The 13846-nt window shown below is 36.0% G+C and overlaps 1 protein-coding gene across 1 annotated transcript in view; it reads left to right on the top strand.

Moving 5' to 3' along the window:
- Positions 1-13846, top strand: part of LOC128868544 (potassium voltage-gated channel subfamily H member 8) — a 215847-nt gene that overhangs the window by 141324 nt on the left and 60677 nt on the right. The gene's annotated exons all lie outside the window — the stretch shown is intronic.

The following is a 13846-nucleotide window of genomic DNA, read 5'->3' as shown; positions in this document are numbered from 1 at the left end:
TTCAAGATACGCCATATTCGCACACGAAGTGTGAATAGATTTTGCTTCTTCTCTTATAGAGACTTTCGATTGGAGCTCAGAAGTTGACCACCATGTGATTGATACTTAGTCCAGTGACGCTCTATATATTTGAACAGCCGCATATTCGTTTTGAGGCTCTTACAGTTTTTTCCAAGTATTATAAAAGTGATAATTTTATCTATGATATCTGAATCTACTTGTACTCAACCTACGAAACTTCGAACCCAATGGCTTGTATTATTGGACTCGATTCCTCGCATTCTGTCTCTGACCCTTTCTTCGCTCCCTTGTCTACTATCTCATTTGCTGAAACACTACTATATTTCGGCATGCAGTACAGATCAATGTTGTGCTGTCGAAAATACTGTAGGAATTCTGGATTCTCACTACTAAGAAATTTTGAGTATGGCATTCTGGAAGATTTATTGTTTGCAACTTTACGCCCTACTAACGATTAGCAGTCATAAAGCTTCTCAAATGAATTATAGCGGGACAGAGTAAAAAATTAGGCTGCGCAACACTCTTATGGTTTTCTGATATCTAAATCCATTTGATTAACTATTGCAGGGTGCATCGTAGTGAAATACTGAAAGCAGTGACTGAGTAGCGCCTGGAAACTGCAGTGAAGTATTATTCTGGTTACATTTTAAAATAGAAAAAATATAGTTAAAGCAATCTTGTTACTAAATTTTATTTCAATATTTCAGTGTTAAGTAAATACGTTTCGTTAAGTAAATACACCAGTCTCTGTTTTTCTCGTGGGTAGTAATCGGGACACACAAAGTAGAGACAAAATATTTTTTTGCCAAATCAGTCCGACTTTTGAATTTGAAATTTGTCTGACTAGTAAAAATTTTCCCACGAGACGCAACTTGGGCTTTCTGCTTCAAACTTTACACCTCACAAATTTACTTTTGCTCAATCTCTAGCACGTGCTGCACATGCCGAGCTATATGCCATATTTGCAGTTTTAAAGTTTTACTGCGTGATTAATGTTACAATTTGTGCATTAGTTGCAACTACTGCCAGTAAAAACAAAAACAGCGTCAGTGGTCGCTTTACATTTATAATTTTATTTGTTTGTCTAATAATCATAATTTTTGTGTCTGTGTGATATTTGATTTGGCACCAAGTTGCATCAGGTGAGCGGTTGATTTAATGATTTTGATTTTTATAGTAAAGTCATAGGAAAATATTTTACATATCATTCAGAACGAAAAAAAACAATTCGGTGGAAAATTAAATAATATAAAAATCTGTAATATTTTTATTATTATTAATTTATTGAACTAATATAAATAATAAATATAAAAACATTATATTAAAATTTATGAGACACCAAAATTGTTTTTCCTATAATGTTTTATATTTTTTTAAATTAATAAAATTAAAAAATTTTTTTGTTTAATTAATTTTTATTTTTGTTTTAATTAATTTATTCCTCGTAAGAAAAAAACGGTCGCGGCAAATTGTTGTAAGAGCATTGCATGTGTACTTTTCAAGTTTAAAGTTTGAAAAAAATAATTAAAAAAAAACAAAAAATTATTTTTAAAAAACTTTAGTTTGAAAAAAACGCGGTTTAATTTAAAAAATTTTCTTAATTAAAAAAAAAGCGTTTAATTAAAAAAGGATTAATTTCCAAAAAACCTAATTTCCAAAAACCAGGTTTTATACAATATAAAAAAATAATATTTTTTTTCAAAGTAGCTTCATTCAAGAAAAAAGGTTTATTTTCTTAATTAAAAAAACAAAAAGTTTTATTTAAAAAAATTAATTTCCAGAAAAAAGGTTTAATTTGCAAAAACACCTAATTTTGAAGAACCTGGTCTTTGTAAAGGGTTTTTCAATTGGCGCGAGTCGGTTTTGGCGCCCTGTGGCAGCCATTTGGTTTTGGTGACACCTGTCAGATCTTTTCTTTATTATTCAGTTGTTTATGCCAAATCATCATGGCAAGTTACACGATTGAACAGCACGTTCAAATGATAAAACTTTATTATCAAAATGAGTGTTCATTAACGTAAACGTTGCGCGCATTGCGCCCATTTTTCGGTAGACGTGGTGGCCCTTCCAATTTCTTATGGCCCATATTGAACCATATGGTCCTAGACGACATGTGGTTCCAGCAGGACGGCGCTACGTGCCACACAGCAATCGCCATTTTATTCCATTTCAACATCTACCCGCCCTTATCGAAAAACCCTATATAAAAAAATTATATTTTTTTTCCATCCCAGAAAAAGAGTTCATTTTCTTAATTAAAGAAAATATATATTTTAGTTTTCCAAAAGCTTGATTTCCAAAAAAAAATCTTATTTTCATTAAAACAAAAAAATTCTAATATTCATAAAAAATAATTTGAAAAAAACATATCTTAATTTTCAAACAAATTTCACTTTTTTTTCAAATAACTTCATTCTACGCAAAAAAATTACGGCCGAAATTCATATTACCCAAAACGTAAAATGTGGAGATTGCACAGTCTGGCACACTCGTGAATGTGTATTTGTTTTTTGAGTGATCGAATACAAAAACGATAATTCTGGACTCAAAGCGCGATATCTCAACGAGAAGTGGTCACATCAAGGTCAACAGAAATCAAATTTAATTTGGATAAACATGTGATCCGGTGCAGTGGCTTAATCGGAAAAAACTTTTCAAGTCCATGGACCTAAACAAATCAAATCTGTTTTGTACCTCTTGCGATGAAAATTATTTCCCCAAAAGAGCTGAAAATTCAAAGGTTAACTTTTCAAATTACTTTCTTTAAAACTCCCGAGCGACCAGTTTGACTGTTTAGATAAAGCTATTTAGAAAATCGCTTAAATTTCGAAATTTTTTTATCTTTTAATTTTTTCCACTTGCCAGTGTACTCGTACAGGATGTGGAAAATTCTGTGCTTTTTCTTTTCTTCTTCTTTTCTGGTTCAAATCTCACCACACACAAGGCAATTCCGATGAACCAGTTGTGTATGTTTTTTGGTACTATTATGGTATATTGAACCTTGCACATTAAGCTGTACTTTCTGTATCTTTTATTAAAATCCGTCAGACAGTTGTGCAACTAAGTTTTGATAAATGACAATGGCCTGATTTTCCATATTGTTCAGATAGTTAAATTTTGAATATTACAAAAAAACCTTTCGGATTTTGTACTCGAACAAGGCTATTATTATCCATTGTTTCAGAAAACTCGAAACGCTATCTATATTTTGCTTATATTTGGACGGAGTCTTTCCCATAAGATGCAAATTACAAATATAAAATAGTTTTGCGTTTACCCACAGATTTATTCAGCTAACGTAAAAATTAAAAATTTGTTTAAAAATTGTGATGCTTGCTACCTAATTACCTCTTGCTCAGTCAGCAGATATATACATAGATTGACGGAAACGTACATATATAGAGTAGAATAGATTCTCGAAACGCAATTACTATTGAAAAGAACTGAGCTACATGTAACATAGCAGGACGTTCTAGGTAAATATCCAAAATTATTTAATTCCATAAAATTTGGTCCTTAACACTTTACTCTTTCTTGGTCGATATCTTGTGTATTTTTTAACGTATTGGAGTAAATTTGAGTTCTAAAGTACCATGCTGATACAAAACAACTGTGCAGGTGAATAAAAATATAAAGAATTTTATGTTATGACTTTTTGTTTGAATGCACTTGCTTTGGAATTCATGTCGCTTTTACTGCGCTTAAAAAAATACACAATAACAAGCGAGAAACACGACAACGTCTGCAGAACCACAAACAGAAGAAAATAAAAGTTTGCAAAAAGTTAGCTATAAGCATTCCTTGACTTTGCTTCTTTGTTCTAACTTTACGCAACAGACATATTTTGCAAAATAATGTGTGTGCCTTCCTGTAGTTGCGGACTTTTCGCCCACAAAGGTGTCAATGGTCGCAATTTCTGTTGCTATTGCTTTGCAACTGTTGTCTACGTAGTTAAAGTAGCGTTTCATGTTTACGAGTATTCAAACTTTTTCAACCTAAAGCCACTTTGCTGGAATTAAATGCATGTGGATAAAGTATATGCACAAAAATTATAAGGTATTCCATTCTCCGGAAACTAATGATGGGTGATATCTTAGACACATTATAAGTAGCTACAAAGTCAACTCATGCACCGCAGGGAAATAGGTAGTAGCCAATTTGATTATGCCGAGCATTTGATGACAGTGGGGTAGCACTCAGGTTTTCAAAACCATCCAAGCCAAAGCAAATATCTCAGTGCGCATGAAGTTGAACATGCACAAAAATCAACCACGGATTTATCTACTCATATGCAAGGTGGCGTCAAATTAAATTAAAAAAAAATGGATTAATAACTTTGAGGGCTAAGAAAAATTTTGTTATAAAAAGAATAAGTTTACTTCTTACAGTACAAAAAAGTGCTTGTAGTGTAGTACTCATAACAGAAGTGAAGCTTTCAAGGCAGACAAAGAAAGACAGAGAGACCCAAGAGAGCATGTGAGAGAGGGAGAGAGAGAGAAAGAATATATATCTAAATAAATTCACACCATATGCAGAGAAGATAAATCGACAAAATTTACAAATATAGTTTTAGACGAGAATTCATAGAGCATACAAGTAAGTGTTTGTGCAAAAGTTAAATTGCATCTTCAATTCTTATAGTGTTACGCATACGCATTATAGCAACCATGACCTAATTTTTTCAATTTACATTTTACTACAGGGAATAATATATATGTTAGCATGACACATATTTACATAATATAATCTAATACTCCAGACATAACAAAGTGGCAAAATCGCTGAGGTTGCAACGCGTGTGAGTCAAACCGTGTCAACCGTAAGCTTGAAATATGATAGAAGTCACGTTGAAGTAAACGACTTCACCTGATCATAATAATATTGTTTGTAAAAAGTCAGTTCTAAGTTTGGATCGAATAAAGGAGCACAGCTCCCAAAAATATATATTTCTGTAAGCCTTTTAATAATAAAAAGTTTAACTTATATATGCATTTTCAAACTTTGAAATTTAAAATAAATAATAAAAAAACTTCAAAGAAACGTATTTGCATATATGGGACAACTAAATTCAATTGCAACGAACATATAACCCCACACACAGTGAGTGCCCACTTTATTCCTCGAAATGCTTATGTCGTCCAAAGCTAAAATTCTTTGCCTAGCGACTACAAGAACAAAATGAATGAATAGGCGCAGCCGTAGCAGCTATCATTCTAGTTGCCATAGTGCTGAACAGTGTGAAATAGCCGCGGCGAAGCCGAACAGTTTCAACTATTATATTGTAAAGGGTGGTTAAGTTTTAAGGGCCGACGTTGATTTTGAATAAAATACGATTTTTTTATAAAATTCTTGTCATTTTTCTTTATTATAATAATATTGGTATGTAACGGAACGCACGGAACAAAATATCGGCGGCACACCTCCATCGGAGGGTCCAAATTTTCGATGACGCTGAGGCATAATTGAGGTTCTATGCCGTTAATGTGCCGAATTATCTCATCCCTTAGCTCTTGAATTGTTAGTGGCTTATTGACGTACACCTTTTCTTCCAAATATCCCCAAAGAAAGAAGTCCAACGGTGTCAAGTCACATGATCTTGGCCTCCAACTGACATCGCCGCGACGTGAGATTATTCGGCCATTAAATTTATCGCGCAAAAGAACCATTGTTTCCTTAGCTGTGTGACAACTGGCACCGTCCTGTTGAAACCACATATCGTCCACATCCATATCTTCCGATTCGGGCCATAAAAAGTTCGTTATCATCCCACGATAGCGAACAGTATACACAGTAACTGAATGACCGGCCTCATTTTGGAAAAAATACGGCCCAATGATGCCGCTGGCCCATAAACCGCACCAAACAGTCACTATTTGTGGGTGCATTGGTTTTTCGGCAATCACTCTTAGATTATCATTCGTCCAAATGCGGCATTTTTGCTTATTGACGAATCCACTGTGGTGAAAATGTGCCTCGTCACTGAAGATGATTTTCTTCAAAAATTGGTCATTCACTGTTGCCATTTCCTGCCACCATTCTGACCATTGACGACGCTTGAAATGGTGAAGAGGCTTTAGTTCTTGAGTCAATTGGACAATTAAATTAACCGAAAAAATCACGAAGTGCACGATATGCGTTTTGGTTTGAACGCCCGTTTTCATAATAAGCCTAAATAACTTTAACGCGTTGCTCGACTGTTTTATCTTTCCATGGTTCAAATTGAATTAGTCTGAAATTGAAAAATGTCAAATGAAATGCGGAAAATTTTGAATGAAATGTGGAAATTTGACGCTTAGAAGCGGTTCACATTCAACATCGGCCCTTGAAATAACCACCCTTTATTAGAAAAACCAGGTATTCTGTGAACAAACTAAAAACTTTAATATATTACGTTTGAGCGCTAGTCGCCTTATTGAGTATATAATATTCCTTTTTTTAATAGAGTAAAAACCACATAACAGTGGTATTTGGATTTGTGTTGCGAGGGGTAGCAAAATGAGAATAGAATAAAATAGTTCAATTGCTAAATATTTTCGAGTAGATGTAAGTGTTATGCAAATATTTCCAGATATAATACTTATGAATTTCCAAAATTTTTTTTAATATCTTACCAACACAGGCGTTTATATTATTCTATTTGGTATCGGAATAAGTTTCCACCCTCTCTTAGCCAAAGTTACGAACTATTTAGACCAATAAATAGTAGTTGATATTATGTAAAGTATGTGCCATTGGAAGCTACAACTTTACTCCGTCTTTCAGGCAGCGGACTACTATCTGTTCCGAAGGTGCAATGTCTGGGAAATAAGACGGGTGGGGTGAGATTTCCCAATTCTGTGCTTCTAAATATTTCTGGACCGATTTAGCAACGTGTGGTCTGGCGTTGTCATGCAGCAAAATCAGTTTGTAATGTCTACCGTCCCAGTGATGGTTTCAGATGGTTTAAGCAGTTCCTAATAATGTATACAAATTAAAAAATGTTTCAAAACTTCCATTTTCGTCCGATCTCAACTATGCTCCACTCCGCTTGCCATTTCTACCCATTTCAGACGATCATTGACTTCTATTGTGGTTTCAAAAGTCTTTCGAAACTCAGACATGATTTACGTAGTATGTTTGCCATGTTAGAGATGGCATTAGGTACCACGGAGTACCGTTTAAGTCAAAATAGATCAGCTTACTTTTCATCACCGGAGCACTTCAATATCACAAGTAAGGCCGAAAAAGCGGACAAGCTTAAAAGAAAGCGTGGGGGGAAGACAGGTGTGCTGCTGGCTTTCTGCGAGCTTTTGATTGGGGAGTAATTTCCGAAAAAAATGGGTGCCAGACAAGTATTCGTTTTTATACTACAGACTAAGTCATACGTGCAGAGTACTCGTAGACCATGAGAAAATTCTAGACCCAACTTGGCCTGTAAAAAAGGACCTAATGAGACTGCTACCATAAAGATCCAGTGCGTAATGCGTAGCCGATGGACTCTATTGGTCGTGGAGCCCTCCTTCGCTCTACCTTTTTTATTTCTTGCCCATTATATGCTATCGTTTTTGTCGCAAGTTTATGTATTGTAAACTAGGGCTGTTATCGTCCAGGATCTTGTACTTCCTTGTGAAAAGTCCGACACCATTTTCTCAACATTTACACTTAGCATATAAAGGTTAGTTGCATCTGCAATAAATTATTTTAGTAGCCGTATTATTTTGCTTGCGCATCATTTCTTCTTAAACATTTTGTAGTGCGAGTAACGAAAGTTAGCGAACTAAACCTGTAAAGCCAGCTGTTGCTGACTGGGTGCAAGTTTATTGTTGCATAAAAGTAGTACTTCAGGTGGTGCTACGAAATTTCCACATCATTGCTTGCTATTATAGAGGACGCATAAGTTACCAAGCTGTAAAATGTGTTTGCTAGCTCCGACTTGTGGAATGTGGCAATAAAAATAAATTGGGGTGAGCGTTAGCATCCACTTGGTTACTTGATAAAGAGGACTATTGAGATGCACTGGAGCTGGGGATGGTGATGGCAATCTTCACACGCTGGCTCGCCAGACAACAAGTTAAGCGAGTATGGGTCACTGGAGATGCCACTTAAATACTGGTACCTAACCAGCCATGCTAGTGTGCATATGTATACAAATACACACATACATGTGCATAAAATTGCTCTTTCCTCCGAAGTGTAAAGTTGGGTTTTGTGCGATTTTTTTGTTTGCTCTTATTTGCTACAACATGGTTGCATCGGCGCGCAATTTAATTTTACTTCGATTATTGGTGCGCCAATGCAGTAAACGGAAAAACAGGAAAAAACAATGTTAACGTGTGCAGTAGCAATTTCAAGAATTTTCATCGCGCAGTCATCAGTGTATGTACATATTTACATACAAATATTGCATGAAAATTAAGACGGGCCAGTCACCGTGAGAATAATTTTCTTTTAAAAGGCGTATTTTAAGCAATAATCACATAAGTCGAAAATCGTTGAACGAGATTAATATCTGTATAATAATTTTACAATAACGTAAACAAACCTACTTCGTAATCAGAAATTTTATATTAGTTTAATAAAATGAATGTTAGAAGTGTGTCAAACACCGGATTGATTTTTTTGTTTTTTTTTTCTTGCTGACGATGCTAAAAAAGCAGAAATATCTTTTCTAAAGCAAGGGCTCTTAACTTTACTTTATTAAATTTGCAAGGCTACAAAAACGCGTACCGAAAAGTTGCTAAAAATTCTGATTAAAAAGTTGAAAATTTTGTTGCAGAATCTGGAACATTGGTCCATATGGCGTATGTTAAAAAATGAAAAACATTTCTATTGAAAATTAGTGAAAATAAAAATTTACAAACATTTGTATTTACACGAGGGGCGGCAGTACAATATACAAAGGACTCGGTCATAGACGATCGGCACTTATGCGGAAAAGCTAGGGTTACCATTTAACCTTCATTGCAGAATCTGTGGGGATCCTTCAGAGAAGGAGAGCGCTTTCTCTGTAAATGTCCGGGTTTAGCAGCTAGACGAGTAAGGTCTCTGGGTGCTCCTTTCTTCGACCGCCTGGGGCAACTTAAATCCCATCAATCTTCTCCATTATATCAACAGCTCTGGCTGGCTGTAGATAAAATCCTCGGCAGACAATGTACAACTTCATAGAGTATTTCTGCCATAAAAAGGTGCCTCATAGAAAACGATCTGCCGTTTTGAGACGGCATATAACTGTGGCTCCCTTCTTCTGTGAAAAACGCATACTACAAATAAGAAAAGGAGCTCAACAGTATACCTAAAAATAGTATTAAATTGAACTTTGGCATTTATTATGAAGGTTTCATAAGGAGCCACGTCTCATAATGGTATCACAACGGCGCTTCAGTGCTACTTGAGGAATGCTAGACTGGTACTGCAACCATTTCACCTACCTATCTATGAGGAGCGGCGTTCTTTTTCGGCGAATATATTTTCCGACCTCATTTTTTAAGATGTTGAGATTTAGGTAGTTGTTGGCAAAAAAAAATAAGTACCTAAATATTACTTTTGATAGTTTTTAATTTTTTACAATTTTCCGGCGTTCTTTCGGTATTAATAGAAAATAATACATATAGTCTAGTATATAATTTAAAACTTTCTGATTGACAGTTGTATGGTTTCTTTAGTGAATAAGAAAAATCGAATAACGCACCTATTAATGTCTCCTTCTTAGCTTAATTACCAATCCATCAAATACTTCACACACCATAGAGCCAGCTATATTTTCTCAGGCTAACAGCTTTTGCTTTCCTCTTCCTACTTTTTCCACAAAATAATTGTTTAAAATAATTTGTTAATATATATAAATGTAAAGAAACAAATTAACACACAACTTTTCCTTTTCGAATTTTGACAACGCATTACTTTAGTAATTTAACTCTTTCAAGAATAAAAAAAGCAGCTACTAACTAAATGAACACATTTATTTACATATATAATATTATCAAAAGTTAGCTCAAATATTTCTCTCATAAATTCTAGTTACATTTTTAAATTTAGAAAAAAGCCCCAAATTCATCGCTGACCCACCCTAATGCACGTGCATACGCGCATCATTGGTTTTGCATACACGCGCCGCAGTTTGTTGCTGAAGGGGAGTTGTTTTGCTAGGGCACAGTAATTACTGTCATCAGTGAAGGACATGGCAGCTATAAATACAACAAAACGAGTAAATGCAAGTCACCCTTCGTGTGTAGCAGCAACTGGCAATTACAATAAAAACAACAATAAACGAAACGCTCATAAATGCACAACTGCATTCAGAAAAGGTTAACGCTAATTTATTTTTGAAATTATGTGCAGCAAATTTTCTCTTGTTTACCTGCATTTTTTTATGGCGGCAACGATTATTTATATATCCCCTTAATTCTGGGTTAAATTTTATACCATCCTGGTAAACGTATCAAATAATTTCTCGGAATTGGCATTCAAATTAGGAAATACAAAAGTGTTGTTTAACATTTTTAAAAATAGTTGGTACTGACCTTTACCACAATGCGTGCTTCGGCAGGTTGGTGATAAAAGTTTTACAGGAATAATCGCAAAAACACGAACCAAGTAAGGCGGAATGTTTGTTTGAAATGCAGAAGGGCGCCTTTCTGGAATTGCAACTAATACTCAAAAAGCAATTAAAAATAATATGGCTTATATAGGGTTTTCTTATGAAGACGAATCTGTATAAGAGGGTCACTAGACCTCTACGAATCACACGGAGGTGACATGAATTGGTCAACAATACCTTGTGGTTTGACCCAGATCAAAATGAGGGAGTCCTTATCCGAGACTTATTTGGATCTTTCATTGAAGTGATGCTTTTACATGGTGGGCCCCAAACCCGATGCAAAACTCTTTAAGCTTGAAGGCTCGCTGCACACATCAATTCATTACGGACGGATGTCCGTAGCTTGTTCAGGGGATGCCGCGCAGAGGCAGTGTGTCAACTTGAGATGAGAAAGCAACATATATCGTTTCTGGCAATTGCCGTGACATTTGCAATGTTTCTGCCCCCTAGACCCCTTGTGAAACTACCTGATATCCCTGGCCTTTAGCAATACCATCTTGATTCCTGTAACAACTACCAGGTGACGCTCTAAGATAACTGATTTGAGTTGTGTTTCTTTAGGTTGCCACATTTGTGATTAACAGTCCTACCATTTTATCGCCACTAAAATTGGTCTTGTGATAAGGTAAATGGAACATATTGCTGAGTCTAAGGTTACGAGTGAGACAATTAAAAAGTATTAGCTCCAGCAAGAAGTGACATTTGATATGGTTCGTAACTATGTCCCTTATAAACATTACCGATGAAATGTTTCTCCGCATTTCTAAAGTTGGCAATGCTAACAAACGACATCTACTTTTATAAGCAGGCAAATTGCAAGGCCAAAGAAATGAATGAGTAACAAATTTAGTGAAACGTTTCCCAACCTTCTCAATTCTTAAAAATGAGCCCAAGAGAAAAATACAAATTCCTCAGCGTAGAAATATCCTGGAACTCCCTTGAATTCCTTATTACAAAGCCAAGCTTAGATCTATACTTGGCAATCATAAAGTCTTTATGTTTAGAAAACAACATTTTCGATGTATATATGACCCCCGACTGTAAATTTTCAGGTCATCTGCATACATCAGATAACGTGATGTCTCGAAAACGTCTGGAATGTCAATAACAAACATTAAGGACAAAAGTGGCCCAAGATGGCTACCATGACGTTCTCCTGATTTAATTTTGGTGTCATTAGATTTTATATTATTTATAAAATCGAATTGAGTTCATTCTCTGCTACATTATACTGTAGAATTCTGAGTACGGAAATTTTATTTTAAGTCATTTTTATATAATAGTTTCGATAAACTAATTACACTTTAAAAAAAAAAAAAAATAAATAATTGGCGCGTACACACTTTTTGGGTCTTTGGCCGAGCTCCTCCTCTTATTTGTGGTGTGCGTCTTGATGTTGTTCCACAAATGGAGGGACCTACAGTTTCAAGCCGACTCCGAACGGCAGATATTTTTATGAGGAGCTTTTTCATGGCAGAAATACACTCGGAGGTTTGCCATTGCCTGCCGAGGGGCGACCGCTATTAGAAAAATGTTTTTATTAATTTTGCTTTCACCGAGATTCGAACCAACGACCTCTCAGTGAATTCCGAATGGTGATCACGCACCATCCCATTCGGCTACGGCGGCCGCTAATATAATGCGGTATTTCCGCAAGCTTGTCTTTGCAAGCGCGTAGTTCTAGTTGTATTCGTCGCATCGGTTCAGGCTAGAGCTTTTTGGAAAGCTCTTTTCAGGTGCTAGCACGTGTTTGATTAATTGTTGTTTGCTTTTAGTCGTTCGTGAGTTATAGCGTCGCAAACATGGAGCAAAATAAAGAGAAAATACGGCATATTTTACAGTACTACTGCGATAAAGGCAAAAATGCATCTCATGCTGCCAATACAATTTGTGCAGTTTATGGGCCCGATACAGTTTCCATTTCCACCGCACAACGATGGTTTCAACGTTTTCGTTCTGGTGCAGAGGTGATCGAAGATGCGCCACGGTCCAGAAGGCCTGTCGTCGAAAATTGCGATAAAATCGCTGAATTGATCGAAAGAGACCGGCATAGTAGCAGGCGTAGCATCGGCCAAGAGCTAGGCATGAGTCATCAAACCGTTATAAACCATTTGAAGAAGCTTGGATTCAAAAAGAAGCTCGATGTATGGGTGCCACACGACTTGACGCAAGAAAACATTTTTGCCCGTATGGATGCATGCGAATCGCTTCTGAATCGCAGCAAAATCGACCCGTTTTTGAAGCGGATGGTGACTGGCGATGAAAAGTGGGTCACTTACGACAACGTGAAGTGCAAACGGTCGTTGTCGAAAAGCGGTGAAGCTGCCCAGACGGTGGCCAATCCTGGATTGACGGCCAGGAAGGTTCTTCTGTGTGTTTGGTGGGATTGGCAGAAACGTGGGTGGGATGGCCAAACGCTCAATTCGGTCCTGTACTGCCAACAACTGGACCGCTTGAATGCAGCACTCATGCAGAAGAGGCCATCTTTGATCAACAGAGGTCGAATTGTTTTCCATCAGGACAACGCCAGGCCACACACATCTTTGGTGACGCGCCAGAAGCTCCGGGAGCTCGGATGGGAGGTTCTTTTGCATCGACCGTATAGTCCGGATCTCGCACGAAGTGATTACCACCTATTTCTGTCCATGGCGAACGAGCTTGGTAGTCGGAAGTTGTCCACAAGAGAGTCCTGTGAAAATTGGCTCTCCGAGTTTTTTGACAATAGGGAAGCGAGCTTCTATAAGAGGGGCATTATGAAGTTGGCATCTCGTTGGGAACTCGTCATCGAACAAAACGGCGCATATTTGACTTAAATCGCATTATTATAACCCATTTTATGAACAATTGAAAATTCAATGAAAATACCGCAAGACTTTTTTGACAATCTTATATTAAAAAATATGGTACCCTCTGGACTTTTACTGTTTTTGACAAAGTTGATCTGAGTGAAATCCTCTTTCATAATCAGTAACGTTTGTTCGTGTTGAGCAACATTTTAGAAAAATTGTTACATTTCAAAAATCTGAATGTGCTACTTTTATGTAAAATAAAGACATATTTGCAAAAACAAAAACAAAAATGAATGCAATACATCAATATAATATCTTTCAACTACTATGTGCTCTACATACGTCATATGTAACATTTCATAGATCTAAAGTTTATTATTATTAAATCTAAAGAGTATTATTTAATAAAAAAAATATTATTATTTATAAACCAAATTTCAGCAATATTATTCCTCCTGAT

Source organism: Anastrepha ludens, chromosome 6, assembly GCF_028408465.1.
Source record: "Anastrepha ludens isolate Willacy chromosome 6, idAnaLude1.1, whole genome shotgun sequence".
NCBI classification, from domain to species: Eukaryota; Metazoa; Arthropoda; class Insecta; order Diptera; family Tephritidae; genus Anastrepha; species Anastrepha ludens.
This window is presented reverse-complemented; position numbering and strand designations above follow the sequence as displayed.